The sequence below is a fragment of the Lathyrus oleraceus genome, chromosome 2, assembly GCF_024323335.1.
Source record: "Lathyrus oleraceus cultivar Zhongwan6 chromosome 2, CAAS_Psat_ZW6_1.0, whole genome shotgun sequence".
In the NCBI taxonomy this organism is placed as follows: Eukaryota; Viridiplantae; Streptophyta; class Magnoliopsida; order Fabales; family Fabaceae; genus Lathyrus; species Lathyrus oleraceus.
The window spans coordinates 148,447,532-148,460,113 of NC_066580.1; the positions used below are offsets into that span (position 1 = coordinate 148,447,532).

General features: G+C 38.9%; 1 non-coding gene across 1 annotated transcript; it reads right to left on the bottom strand.

Moving 5' to 3' along the window:
* Positions 1–4,390: 4,390 nt before the first annotated feature.
* On the bottom strand, positions 4,391–4,497 carry LOC127125148 (small nucleolar RNA R71). The gene has a single exon (XR_007804606.1). It is a non-coding gene; the product is annotated as a small nucleolar RNA R71 (small nucleolar RNA).
* Between the last annotated feature and the right edge of the window lie 8,085 nt (positions 4,498–12,582).

The window sequence follows — 12,582 nt, forward strand, 5'->3', positions numbered from 1 at the left end:
CAAAACATATGCAAGAAACATACATGATCAAAATCTCTAGACAAAATTAAAAATCAATCAGGCACAACTTTTGCTATCATACCTAAAAAAAACTAGAGAGAAATTGGAGATGAATGCAAAAATCCCCAGCCAATTTGGATCATCCATGAACATTTTATGATTTTTTGAAGTTTGATCTAAAAATGAAATAAACATTTAAATAATTAAAATGAATTAAAGACTGCAATGGCATTTTTGTAATTATTGAGCGCTAGCGTTGAAACGCAGCGTTTCATTAAACACCGTGGCGCGCTCTGACTGGCTGGAACCCGCGGGAAACAAGAATTCAAACGAAAGCCAGGCGGAAACGGATCAAACAAGCATTTGGAAGCGTTCTTGAGCGTATTCAAAGTGTTCATCATTCCAGAAATCAGCAAGAACATTTGCTCACGAAACTTAGCAAATCATACATCAATGGAATCGTCTAATCACGTACATCAACAATATCAACATGCTCTAGCCTAATTCTAAGTATCCAGCACGAATCGATCAAAAGAAGTTTCACATTCAAACCTTCAATTCCAAATTTCTCACTCAAAACCTAATGAAATTCAAAACCACAAGTTGCAGTGTATTCTAGGTTGCAAGATCTACCTAAACCACATGCCAATTTCAAGAATCGAAGGAGTCGAAATCTGACCTTATGAATGTGTAATCCTTGATGCAGCTAGTTTCGAGCCTCCAATTGCAAAAACAGATGATGATTGATGCAAGGGAAGATGAAAGGAATCGATGCTTTAGCTCAGAACCTCCTGGATCAGCTTGAATCTTCAAACGCCATGTGAGAACTCAAAATGCAACAGCCACGATTTTCCAGTTTTTTCCAAGTTTTGGCTTCAACAGATCTTCTATAGCATCTGCAAATGATGATTAGTACGAAAGAAAGCAAAAAGAATGATGAATTCGAAGGAAAAAGTGAGAAAAAGTTTGAAGAATTTTGAGAGAATTTGGAGATTTTTGGATTTGGATCTGAGAAAATGAATTGTGATTATGCAATTTCTGTTATGATTAATGCTTTATACCATGTGCTAATCAACTTGCTAATCAAGATTAGGCAAATCCAAGTGAATTAGCAAAGTGCAATTTTCATGTGTTTTGGCCAAAATGCCCTTTTCAAAATGCAGCCAATGTAACAGTGCAAATGCAGTCCAAACAAGTCCAATTTTCTGTTTATGATGTGTTGGAAATGGTTTTGAGTGAAAATTACATGTATTTTTCAAAAACACCTTTTTTCCCACCAAAATACAAAATGAACACTTGAAAAATGGACTTTTGCTATGATGATTTTTGATGAAATGTGATGATGCATCATGAAAGTTCATGTCAAATGTGGTTTGCTCAAAAAAGAATCACCCAATTTGGCCTTTCCATTCAAAAGTTATAGCACCTTGAATTTCAACTTTTTCTGAAAATGTTCTGATCACAACTTGCCAACCACACATGAGAAATGAGTGTTCTTAGACTTTTTGGAAAGGTAAGAGCAAGATCTACAACTTTCATGTTGAACAAAATTTCATTTGAAACATTTTTGGACACGTAATTTTGAGGAGAAAAACTTTCCATTTTTGGCAATTTTCAATTACAAGTCACTTTCTATTTTTGGAAAGTTTCCACCTGACTTTATTTTCTTCATTCTTGATGTTTGAAATGCCAAATGAAACTTGTCTAGACATGAATGAAGTGTCTCTAACTCTCTCCCACCTCCAAGTCCATCAATTCAGGCACAGTTGACCACAGTTGACTTTTCTGACTGATAGATGAATTTCAGCTTGACTGATCAAATTGAGCTTCAAACTCCTGATGGAATGGCTCAATGATGAAACCCTAGCTTCCATAAGCTCAAAATAATCATATGATGATGCCCATATCCATTGAAAACCCCATCTCCTTGCCAAGCCCTGACTGGCCCAATGCAGATGATTCAACTGATTAGGGTTGACCAGTGGTCAAAACCCTAATCCCAAGGTATCTGATCAATCTCTTGGATGATATCAAGATCATGATGATGATGATGTATCATTGCAACCAAGATGAATCTCAACCCCCTTGAAAATCAAGAAACCCTAATTTGTACCACACATCCTCAGATGGTTAGTGATCAATCCAATGAAACCCTGGCTTGCATCTTAACCTCTTTATCTTCTGACCAAGACTTAAGAGGATGACTTGCTCAATGTAACCACATGATATGCAACATGCTAATGATTAATGACCTAAGAAATGCAATGCAATATGTTAAGCTAGTCCCAAGAGAGGAGGGCAAATTTTGAGGTGTTACAATGGTGTGACGGACGTCACACCATTCTCCTATATTTTTGGCTTCAGAGACGTTGAGGCCTATTTGTACGCCTGACCATTTGGCACGTGAAGACCCTTTTACGCGGAAGACTTTTGGAAGCAGTTACGAGAAGAGACCAATATAAATAGTAGTTTTTGGCAAACCCTCGAGACGTCCTTTTTCTTCTTCGCCGTTTTCTCTTTTTCGCACTTTTTCTCTTCCAGCAGCATAAGTATTTTACAACATTATTTTTACAACTTTTATATTGTTTCCTTTGCAATTTCTATTTTCTTTTTCAGCAATTACTTAATGTTTTGCACAGTAGTTTCTACACCGGAAACTATTGTGTACCTTTCACTAGATCTAACCTTACGTTAGACCCTAGATTTTTATTCCTTCAATTTTATTTTCCTGTCCGATTGAAGAATTCAAGAACAAATCCAACCGGTCTGTGGTGGAGTGTTCAAGACTGCTATTTAATTACTCAGGTTCTTTAATTATAGTTTGAATTTATATATGCTTTGTTTTACTGTTTATTTATGTTATCTGCCTGAGATGAAATTATTTATGCATGCTGATTATTTAGATCTGTTTAGTATGTCTGGCTAATTCATTTAGGTGTCGGTATGTAAAGTAAGCGGAATGAAGGAATCAAAACTAAGTTGGTTTAATTAAGTTTAAAATAAAATCACTCTTTTTACGGTCTCAACTTACAGGTTTAATAACAAGGTTTTTGTACGAAAGTAAAAGACATAAAGAAGTTAAAATCAATAGAACGAGAGTTTGAGTTTTTAACTGGACAGTGTAAGTTGGACATTAATTCTAGATCAGGGCGAGAGCAATTTTTAGAGTTAATTAAATTCTAATCTTTTCTAAAAAGTATTTTTAAAGGTTAAGTGTGAGGACGAGAGTTAAGCATTTGAATTTAATTATATAACCTAAGTCAACAGAGCGAGAGTTTGAGACAAGGGTGTTTAAACGATTAGTGTTTTCTTAAAAAGAGTTTCTACGGATTCTATTGTTTTCAAAAAGTGGTTTTTGACTTAACTAATAAGTGACAGCTACGTTAATATAAAATCATAGTTTATTCAACAGAGCGAGAGTTTGAGATAAGACTTTTAAACAATAGTGTCAACCGAAAAGATTTATTTTAAAACCAAGAAACCAACGAAGAATTGATTCCCTAATTACGACGAACTACATACCGATATCCGCTTAATTAATATTTAATTTAGATCTTATTTTTTAGTTTTAACTTTTCCCCAAACAATCAAAGTATCATCCGCCTTAGCTTTACGAAGTAACCTTAGAAAACGGTATATCGATTCATAAGTCCCTGTGGGATCGATATCTTTTAAAACTACGCGATAGAACTGTGCACTTGCAGTTTGTACCCCAAATTCGACTCATAAAGTCGCGACCAAGTTTTTGGCGCCGTTGCCGGGGACTTTTATTTAGTCGATATCGTAACTCTTCTGTTACGCTGTAGAGACTAAGGCTTTTCTTTTTCTTTTCTTTCTTTCGTTGATTTGTATGCCACACACTCGCTCACAAGGCGAGCCGTACTATTTACGAATCAACGATATCGAACTATATCTCCGAGTCTTACGACGAATTCGGGAATATCGTGCTGCAAACAATCTCCCTCCTAGCGAAATTCCTGATTTCAAAAATCTTTTTTCTTCGATACCCGAGATGGCAGAACCAGCTCGTGCTCTTCGAGATTACGCCGCTCCATCGCAAGATGAGCCGCATTCGAGTATTGCTCCACCCGCAATCGAAGCAAACAACTTCGAACTTAAACCTTCACTGTTGCAGGCAGTGCAACAGAACCAATTCTCTGGAAATCCTTCCGAGGATCCAAACCTTCATTTATCCGTATTTGTCTAATACGCTGATACTGTTAAAGCTAACGGTGTCACTTCAGAGGCAATTCGACTTCGTCTTTTTCCTTTCTCGTTAAGAGATAGCGCTAGAAGATGGCTTCAATCTCTTCCTTCCAACTCAGTCACCACATGGAACGAGTTGAAGAAAGTCTTTCTTGCCCGATATTTTCCGCCAAGCAAAACAGTTATGTTAAGAGCCCAGATAAATGGATTTAAACAGAAAGATAACGAGTCTCTTTTCGAAGCATGGGAAAGATACAAAGACATGATGAGACTTTGTCCACACCATGGTTTAGAAGACTGGTTAGTAATTCATACCTTCTATAATGGTCTCTTGTACAACACGAGGTTAACAATAGATGCCGCCGCAGGTGGTGCACTAATGAACAAACCTTATGCTGATGCTTACCAACTTATCGAAAGCATGGCTCAAAACCACTATCAGTGGGGAAGCGAGCGAACAATGGTGGAAAAACCCAAATGAAAACTGGCATGTACGAGATAAGTAACCTTGATCATGTTAATGCAAAAGTGGATGCTCTGGTCCAGAAAATTGAAAGTTTAAATGTATCACCTCCAGCCACCGTGGTAGCCATAACTCAGAATTGCGAAGTCTGTGGAATCCAAGGACACACTCCTGCAGATTGTCAACTCCTAACAGGAATCCAAGCGGAGCAAGTAAACTATGCTCAAGGAAGCCCCTACTCGCATACCTATAACTCAAATTGGAAGAATCATCCCAATTTTTCATATAAGAGTAATAACGCTTTATACGCACGTGGACAATCTCCAAATCAAGCCCCAGCTATACCTCCGGGATATCAGAAGCCGATCCCATCTACACCCAACAATAACGCCCATAGGAAATCCAACTTGGAAATTATGATGGAAAACTTTATAGCCTCTCAACAGCAAACCAATAAAGATTTCTTAAACCAGAATGTACACACCGGCGAACAAATTAAACAACTAGCAAGTAAAGTAGATGCCCTGGCTACCCATAACAAAATGCTGGAAACGCAAATATCACAAGTAGCTCAACAACAAGCACCTACTGCTGCCCCAACTGGTACATTTCCTGGCCAACCCCAACCTAACCCGAGAAGCCACGCTCATGCAATTATACTGAGAAGTGGAACGGAAGTTGAAGGACCGTCTGATCCAAGGATAGAAAACCAAAACTCTAAAAAGTCAACTGAGGAAGAAAATAAACCTAAGGAAAAGGAAGAGAGTAATAAGGAAACCATAGAAAAGAAGGAACCTTATGTACCTCCACCACCTTATAAACCACCTATCCCTTACCCTCAAAGGCTTATTAAAACCAAATATGCGGGCCAATTCAAAAAAATTGTTGACCTACTAAAACAATTAAACGTCACAATTCCGTTTACAGAAGCTATTACGCAAATGCCCTCATATGCTAAGTTCTTGAAAGAAATTCTTTCTAATAAAAGGAAACTTGAAGATAGCGAAACCGTTACACTTACCGCTGAATGTAGCGCTATAATCCAGAATATGCCTCCTAAACTTAAAGACCCAGGTAGTTTCTCTATACCCTGTCACATAGGAAAATTTGTCATTGACAAAGCCTTATGCGATTTAGGAGCCGGTATTAGTGTTATGCCTTTATCCATATGCAAGAGACTGGAAATGGGAGAATTAGGACCAACTAAAATGTCTGTGCAACTAGCAGATCGTTCCGTCAGATATCCTGTAGGAATTCTTGAAAACGTTCCAGTGCGCATAGGTCAATTCTACATTCCAACCGATTTTATAATTATGGATATTAGAGAAGACGAAGTTACACCCATTATACTGGGAAGACCGTTCTTAGCAACTGCCGGTGCAATCATAGACGTAAAACGAGGACGACTCACCTTCGAAGTAGGAGAAGAGAAAATTGAGTTCATTCTTTCCCAATTTTTGAAAGCACCTGCAATAGAAGATACATGTTACTTCATGGATATCATCGATGAATGCATAAAAGAAACAGAGTTAGAAAAAGACAAATCATCTGACTATCTTGTAGAAGACAAACTTAACCAATGTTTAGCAATAACACCGGACCCTACGCAATGCCTTAAGAAACCAACCCTAGACCTGAAAACACTTCCCAAAAATCTGAGATATGAATTCCTAGACTTAGAACTTGAACGACCAGTGATAGTTAATGCTGACCTAGGAAGACTCGAAACAGAAAAACTCCTGCATATCTTAAGAAAATATCCAACCGCACTAGGATACAACATCACCGATCTTAAAGGAATAAGTCCTTCTATTTGTATGCACCGTATCATGCTAGAAGAAGACTGTAAAACTTCTAGGGAACACCATAGGAGACTAAACCCGATCCTGAGTGAGGTAGTGAAGAAGGAAATAACCAAGTTATTAGAGGCAGGTATCATATATCCTATATCTGATAGCAAATGGGTTAGTCCTGTACACGTAGTACCAAAGAAAGGAGGTATAACAGTCATTGAAAATGAAAAAGGAGAAACTATAACCAAACGAATCGAATCGGGATGGAGAATGTGCATTGACTATAGGAAACTAAACAAAGCAACCCGAAAAGATCATTTCCCTTTACCATTCATTGACCAGATGTTAGAACGATTAGCAAAACATTCTCATTTCTGTTATCTAGACGGTTACTCAGGTTTCTTTCAAATACCAATTCATCCTGATGACCAAGAAAAGACAACATTCACATGTCCTTTTGGTACCTTCGCTTATAGACGAATGCCGTTTGGCTTGTGTTATGCTCCTGCAACCTTCCAAAGATGCATGATGGTAATATTCGCCGATTTTCTCGAAAACATCATGGAAGTATTTATGGATGACTTTTCCGTATGCGGACAAAGCTTTGAAGAATGCCTTGAAAACCTAGAAAGAGTTCTAGAGCGATGTGTAAAAGTAAACCTAGTACTTAATTGGGAAAAATGCCACTTTATGGTACAAGAAGGAATTGTTTTAGGACACATCATCTCGAACAGAGGAATTGAAGTAGACAAAGCCAAAATAGAGGTAATCGAAAACCTTCAACCTCCGAAAACTGTGAGAGAAGTACGAAGCTTCTTAGGACATGCCGGTTTTTACCGACGATTCATTAAAGACTTCTCTAAAATAACTAAACCTTTAACCGGGCTATTAATGAAGGATGCTGAATTCATATTCGACAATAAATGTTTAGAAGCATTTCAAACGCTTAAACAAGCATTGATCTCAGCACCCATAATGCAGACACCAGATTGGAACGAACCATTCGAAATAATGTGTGATGCCAGTGATTACGCTGTGGGTGCTATTTTAGGACAACGAAAGGATAAAAAGCTTCACGTTATATATTACGCAAGTAGAACTCTAGATGAAGCACAAATGAATTACGCCACAACCGAGAAAGAACTTCTGCAGTAGTGTTTGCGCTAGATAAATTTCGTTCTTACTTGGTCGGAGCCAAAATAATCATTTACACTGACCACGCTGCTATCAAATACCTCTTAACAAAAAAGGATGCTAAACGTAGACTCCTAAGGTGGATCCTGTTGCTACAAGAGTTCGATTTGGAAATCAAAGACAAGAAAGGAACTGAAAACGTAGTAGCAGATCACCTCTCTAGACTTGAGAACCTTGAACCGGAAAGAACATCAATTAACGATGATTTCTCGTACGATAAGCTTATAGCTACTTTGGAAGAAAATAACACTGATAAACAGGTAGAAACCACCTTAGCTATATCTGTTACACCGTGGTACGCTGACCTCGTCAATTATTTAGCTGCCGGAATAGTTCCACCTACTTTATCCTACCAGCAGAAGAAACGATTCTTCTATGACATAAAACACCATTACTGGGATGACCCCTTACTTTTCAAAAGAGGCCCCGATGGTATTTTCCGTCGGTGTATACCCGAGGAAGAGGTAGAAAATATAATCCAACACTGTCACTCCGCCCCTTATGGTGGACATGCAAGTACATCCAAGACCTGCTCTAAAATCCTACAAGCCGGTTTCTATTGGCCAAATATATGGAAGGATGTACATGCAGCTATTAAGAAATGTGACAGATGTCAACGCACAGGAAACATATCTAGACGTGACGAGATGCCACAAAAGGGCGTTTTGGAAGTAGAGATTTTCGACGTGTGGGGAATAGACTTCATGGGACCTTTTCCATCCTCTTTCGGTAACAAATACATACTCGTGGCAGTTGACTACGTATCGAAATGGATTGAAGTTATAGCTTCTCCAACAAACGACACACGAGTAGTAACTAGACTCTTTAAGAATATAATATTTCCAAGGTTTGGTGTCCCAAGAATAGTAGTCAGTGATGGTGGATCGCATTTCATATCCAAGGTACTCGAAAAACTACTGCTTAAGTATGGCGTAAGACATAGAGTAGCGACACCTTACCACCCTCAAACCAGTGGGCAAGTGGAAGTGTCTAACAGAGAAATTAAACAAATATTAGAAAAAACAGTCGCCACATCAAGGAAAGACTGGTCATTGAAATTACCAGAAGCTTTATGGGCTTACCGAACTGCTTACAAAACTCCCATAGGGACAACCCCATTTAAGCTCGTTTATGGAAAATCCTGTCACCTCCCGGTAGAATTAGAACATAAAGCCTATTGGGCTATTAAAAATCTAAATTTAATCTATAAGGCCGCCGGTGAAAAGATAATCCTTGATATAAGCGAATTAGAGGAACTCAGAAGAGACGCTTACGAAAATGCCAGAATCTACAAAGAGCGAACAAAACAATGGCATGACAAGCGCATATCAAGGAAAATCTTCAGGCAAGGCGATACAATCCTTTTATTTAACTCCAGGCTAAAGTTATTCCCGGGAAAACTACGATCTAGATGGTCAGGTCCTTTCCAAATCACCAAAGTTTTTCCCAGTGGAGCGGTAGAAATTAAAGGCAAATCTATGGAACCGTTTACCGTAAATGGGCAACATCTAAAACATTATCACTATGCAGAAAACAATGAAGATTCGCAAGTCTTACACTTAGACGAAATGCCTCCAGAACTTATAGATTATAATTGATAGTTTTTATGTCGAGCTTGCGACATTAAACAAAGCGCTTAGTGGGAGACAACCCACAAATATTTATAATTTTTTATTTTCTCCCTTAATTATTCTTTCAAATTTTGTTTAGTATTCATTCTTAATTTATTTTAATTTATTAAAAAACTTTTTTCTTCTTCTTTCGGCATTTGGCCAAAATCCTGACTAAAACTATTGTTTTTCTTTTCTCTAGCTAACACTAACCTGATGGGACAAATTGATCGTATGGGTATCAAATTCAGAGGGAAAGCTCAGAAACAAAAGTTTGAGGAACTAGCCACGAGAGAGATGCTACCTAGTTTGTATGCTGATGATTGGGCAATGACTGCCCTTGGACTAAGACAAAGTGTCCTGTATTTGTTGAATCAGATTGGGTGGGAAACCTCTCCTATCCGTAGACACTTCGTCACTTACCGGGGACTAACACTAGAATTCCTTAGTTCCCTGATTTATCTACCCAGCCATGGAAAAGGAATAAGCAGAGGTTTCATCCAGTTCAGAATGTTTAACATGGAGTACCAATTTAATATTCAAGACTTTACCAACCTTTTAGGTTTCCCTACCTCCTTTGATACATTCACAGTGAGCCAAGAAGAACTTTTTGAATATAGAGAACTTGAACACTTTTGGGGAAGCTTGACTGGAAATGACGATCCCGAGGAACATGAGTTTCTCTCTGGAAACATACATAACCCGACCTTTCGCTATTTCCATAAGATCCTGACCCACACCTTATTTGGGAAGAAGCCAAACAGTACCACAGTTTCACGTGATGAACTCTTCATCATATTTTGTGCTTCCCAGAACCGTCCAGTAAACGGTGCCACTTTTATGCTAGCAAATTTAGACCACCTTATCCAAGATGAACGAGCACCAATTCGAATAGGAGGTTTGATAACCATGATTGGTAATGCTATCGGATTACGTCAGCCTATGCTTGACTTAAGCCCTTTTTGTGGCATTACTATTATGAGTATACCCTTCCTCTTCAACACTATGTTTATAGCAAACCTAGGATCTGACGAGTTTGAGCTTATAATTAATAACCAAGTTCTTTGCCTATTCACCATGCCCAATCCTAGGACTAGTGTTCATAACCGCAATAACTGGCTCTACAATCTGAACGAAACCCCCTCTCCTGCTAGATCCACTGAATCCATCCAGGACTATGAGATTTGTGATGACCAGATCCCTTATGCTGAATCTGACCCTCAGACACCATCTGGTTACTATGATATTGATCCTCCTCCTCAACCTGTTCAGACCGAAGAATCGGCAATACCCGACCTTAGACATCATATGCCTGGAACTGATTATAACACTGCCATTGAAGCTTTGATGTCAGAACAAGACGCCCTCAGAGAAGAGTTCGCTAACATGACACACGAATTTCTGGGATACATGAACAGTATGACAAATCAGTTTCACGAGTTGCTATATCGTGTTAACTCCTTTGCTCCTCCGGCCAGAGATCATGCAGATGGATAGAAGTTATTTTTATTAGTTATTTAGTTTTAAGTTAGATTATTCATTAATGTTATTTCAAATTATGTTCGTATTTGTTTCTCTTTCGCATTTTTGTTTTTTTTCTTCCAATGTTACATTATGATTATTTTATGAAGCTATTGATTTATTTTACTTTTTTATGAATTATGCAATATCTATCAATAATGCTCTCTACTGTTGCTGCCTACATATCTTATTAAAGAAAAATATATTTATGCACTATTATGCAAAGTAGAATAGCATGCAAGGGAAATTTAAATAGCAGAGTAAAATAATCTGAAGCAAAGCAAAACAAACAAAATAATAAAAATAAATTACTATAATTATTATGAAGAACGCAAGCAGTAACCATGCCAGAATGACTGTGTGACGAGCGTCACACAATCTATCACGGACGTCACGCCAAGTGCTTGTGACGCCCGTCACGCCCCTGTCACGAGCGTGACACCGTCTGACCATGTTAACGTTACTAGCCGTTGGGTGGCGACCGTTACACCACTTCACCTTTTTACCTTCCCCATTTATTCACATTAACCCACATTTATTTACTTTTCAACCACTTCCTTTCCAACTTCCAAACTTTTTTCCTATAAATATCCATCATACCTTTCTTCCTACATCACAACTATTCTATACAATCAAATACATTTCTTTTCTTTCCTATTACTTCTTCCAACTCATTCATCAGTATGGCGGGAAATCAAAATTTTGGAAACATCATCTTCCGATCTGAAGATGATAACTATCAAGGAGAGCAATTCGAGCGTTTCCAACAACGAGGTGTCACCTCTACCAGGTATCCGGATTCAACTTGTTTACAACAATTAGGATTACTTCAAGGTATCGAGTGGATGCTCCGCCTTGCCGATCTAACCTTTCTATGCACTCATAATCAACCTACCTACCCCTCCCTAACCTTAGAATTTTTAAGTTCATATGCATACAACACTCCCACCGGTGAAGACGAATTCTTAACCGGTACCGCAACCTTCCGTATGTTCAACACCGAATACTCCTTATCCCAAAACCAATTGAGCACCATGCTACAGTTCCCTGTAGAAGGTCAAGTCCACCCGAGAATCCCTCCGAATTCCCAGTGGAACATACACGCCTTCGACCTATTTAATAAAATATCCGGCGTAGATACCAACAACTGGGATGTGCTCCTTGCTTCCCATATACATAACCCAACCATCCGGTACTTCATCCGCATCCTGCAAAACACAGTTTTTGGAAGACCGAACAACAGCAAAGTCAACGCTAAGGAGTTATTCTTCCTCGAATGCGTCTTCGAACCGGATACTAAGGTAAACGCCGCCTCCTTCCTATTTCATCATATCCGCACCTTATGTGCTAGAGGCCGGCAACCTTTTGTAATTGGTGGATTAATCACCACCATAGCACTTGGCTTTAACCTAGGGGACCGACTCCAAACTTTAGAATCTTTACCTCCCCTATTTATGGACATAAGCTACTGTCGGTCCAGCCGCCTAATCAAGAACAGGATAGGCGGAGGGTATTATCTTATGGTGAACAACCAAGAGGTCCCAAGCGTTGTTCTACCCAACATTGCCTTAACCGATGTCACCAATCCCAACCGCCATATCTATGATCTTAATGCTCCCGAAGCTACCGAGCCTGCACAAGCAAACCCGTCCACCGACGAGTTTGAAGAAATGGAGCACGGTGATCAGATTCCTGCACAACAATCAGTCCCGCTCAACCCTTCCGATAGTGCAGCTGGTCCATCCTCACGACGTCGTCGACGAAGAAGGCCTGCAACCAATGACGACATCATGGA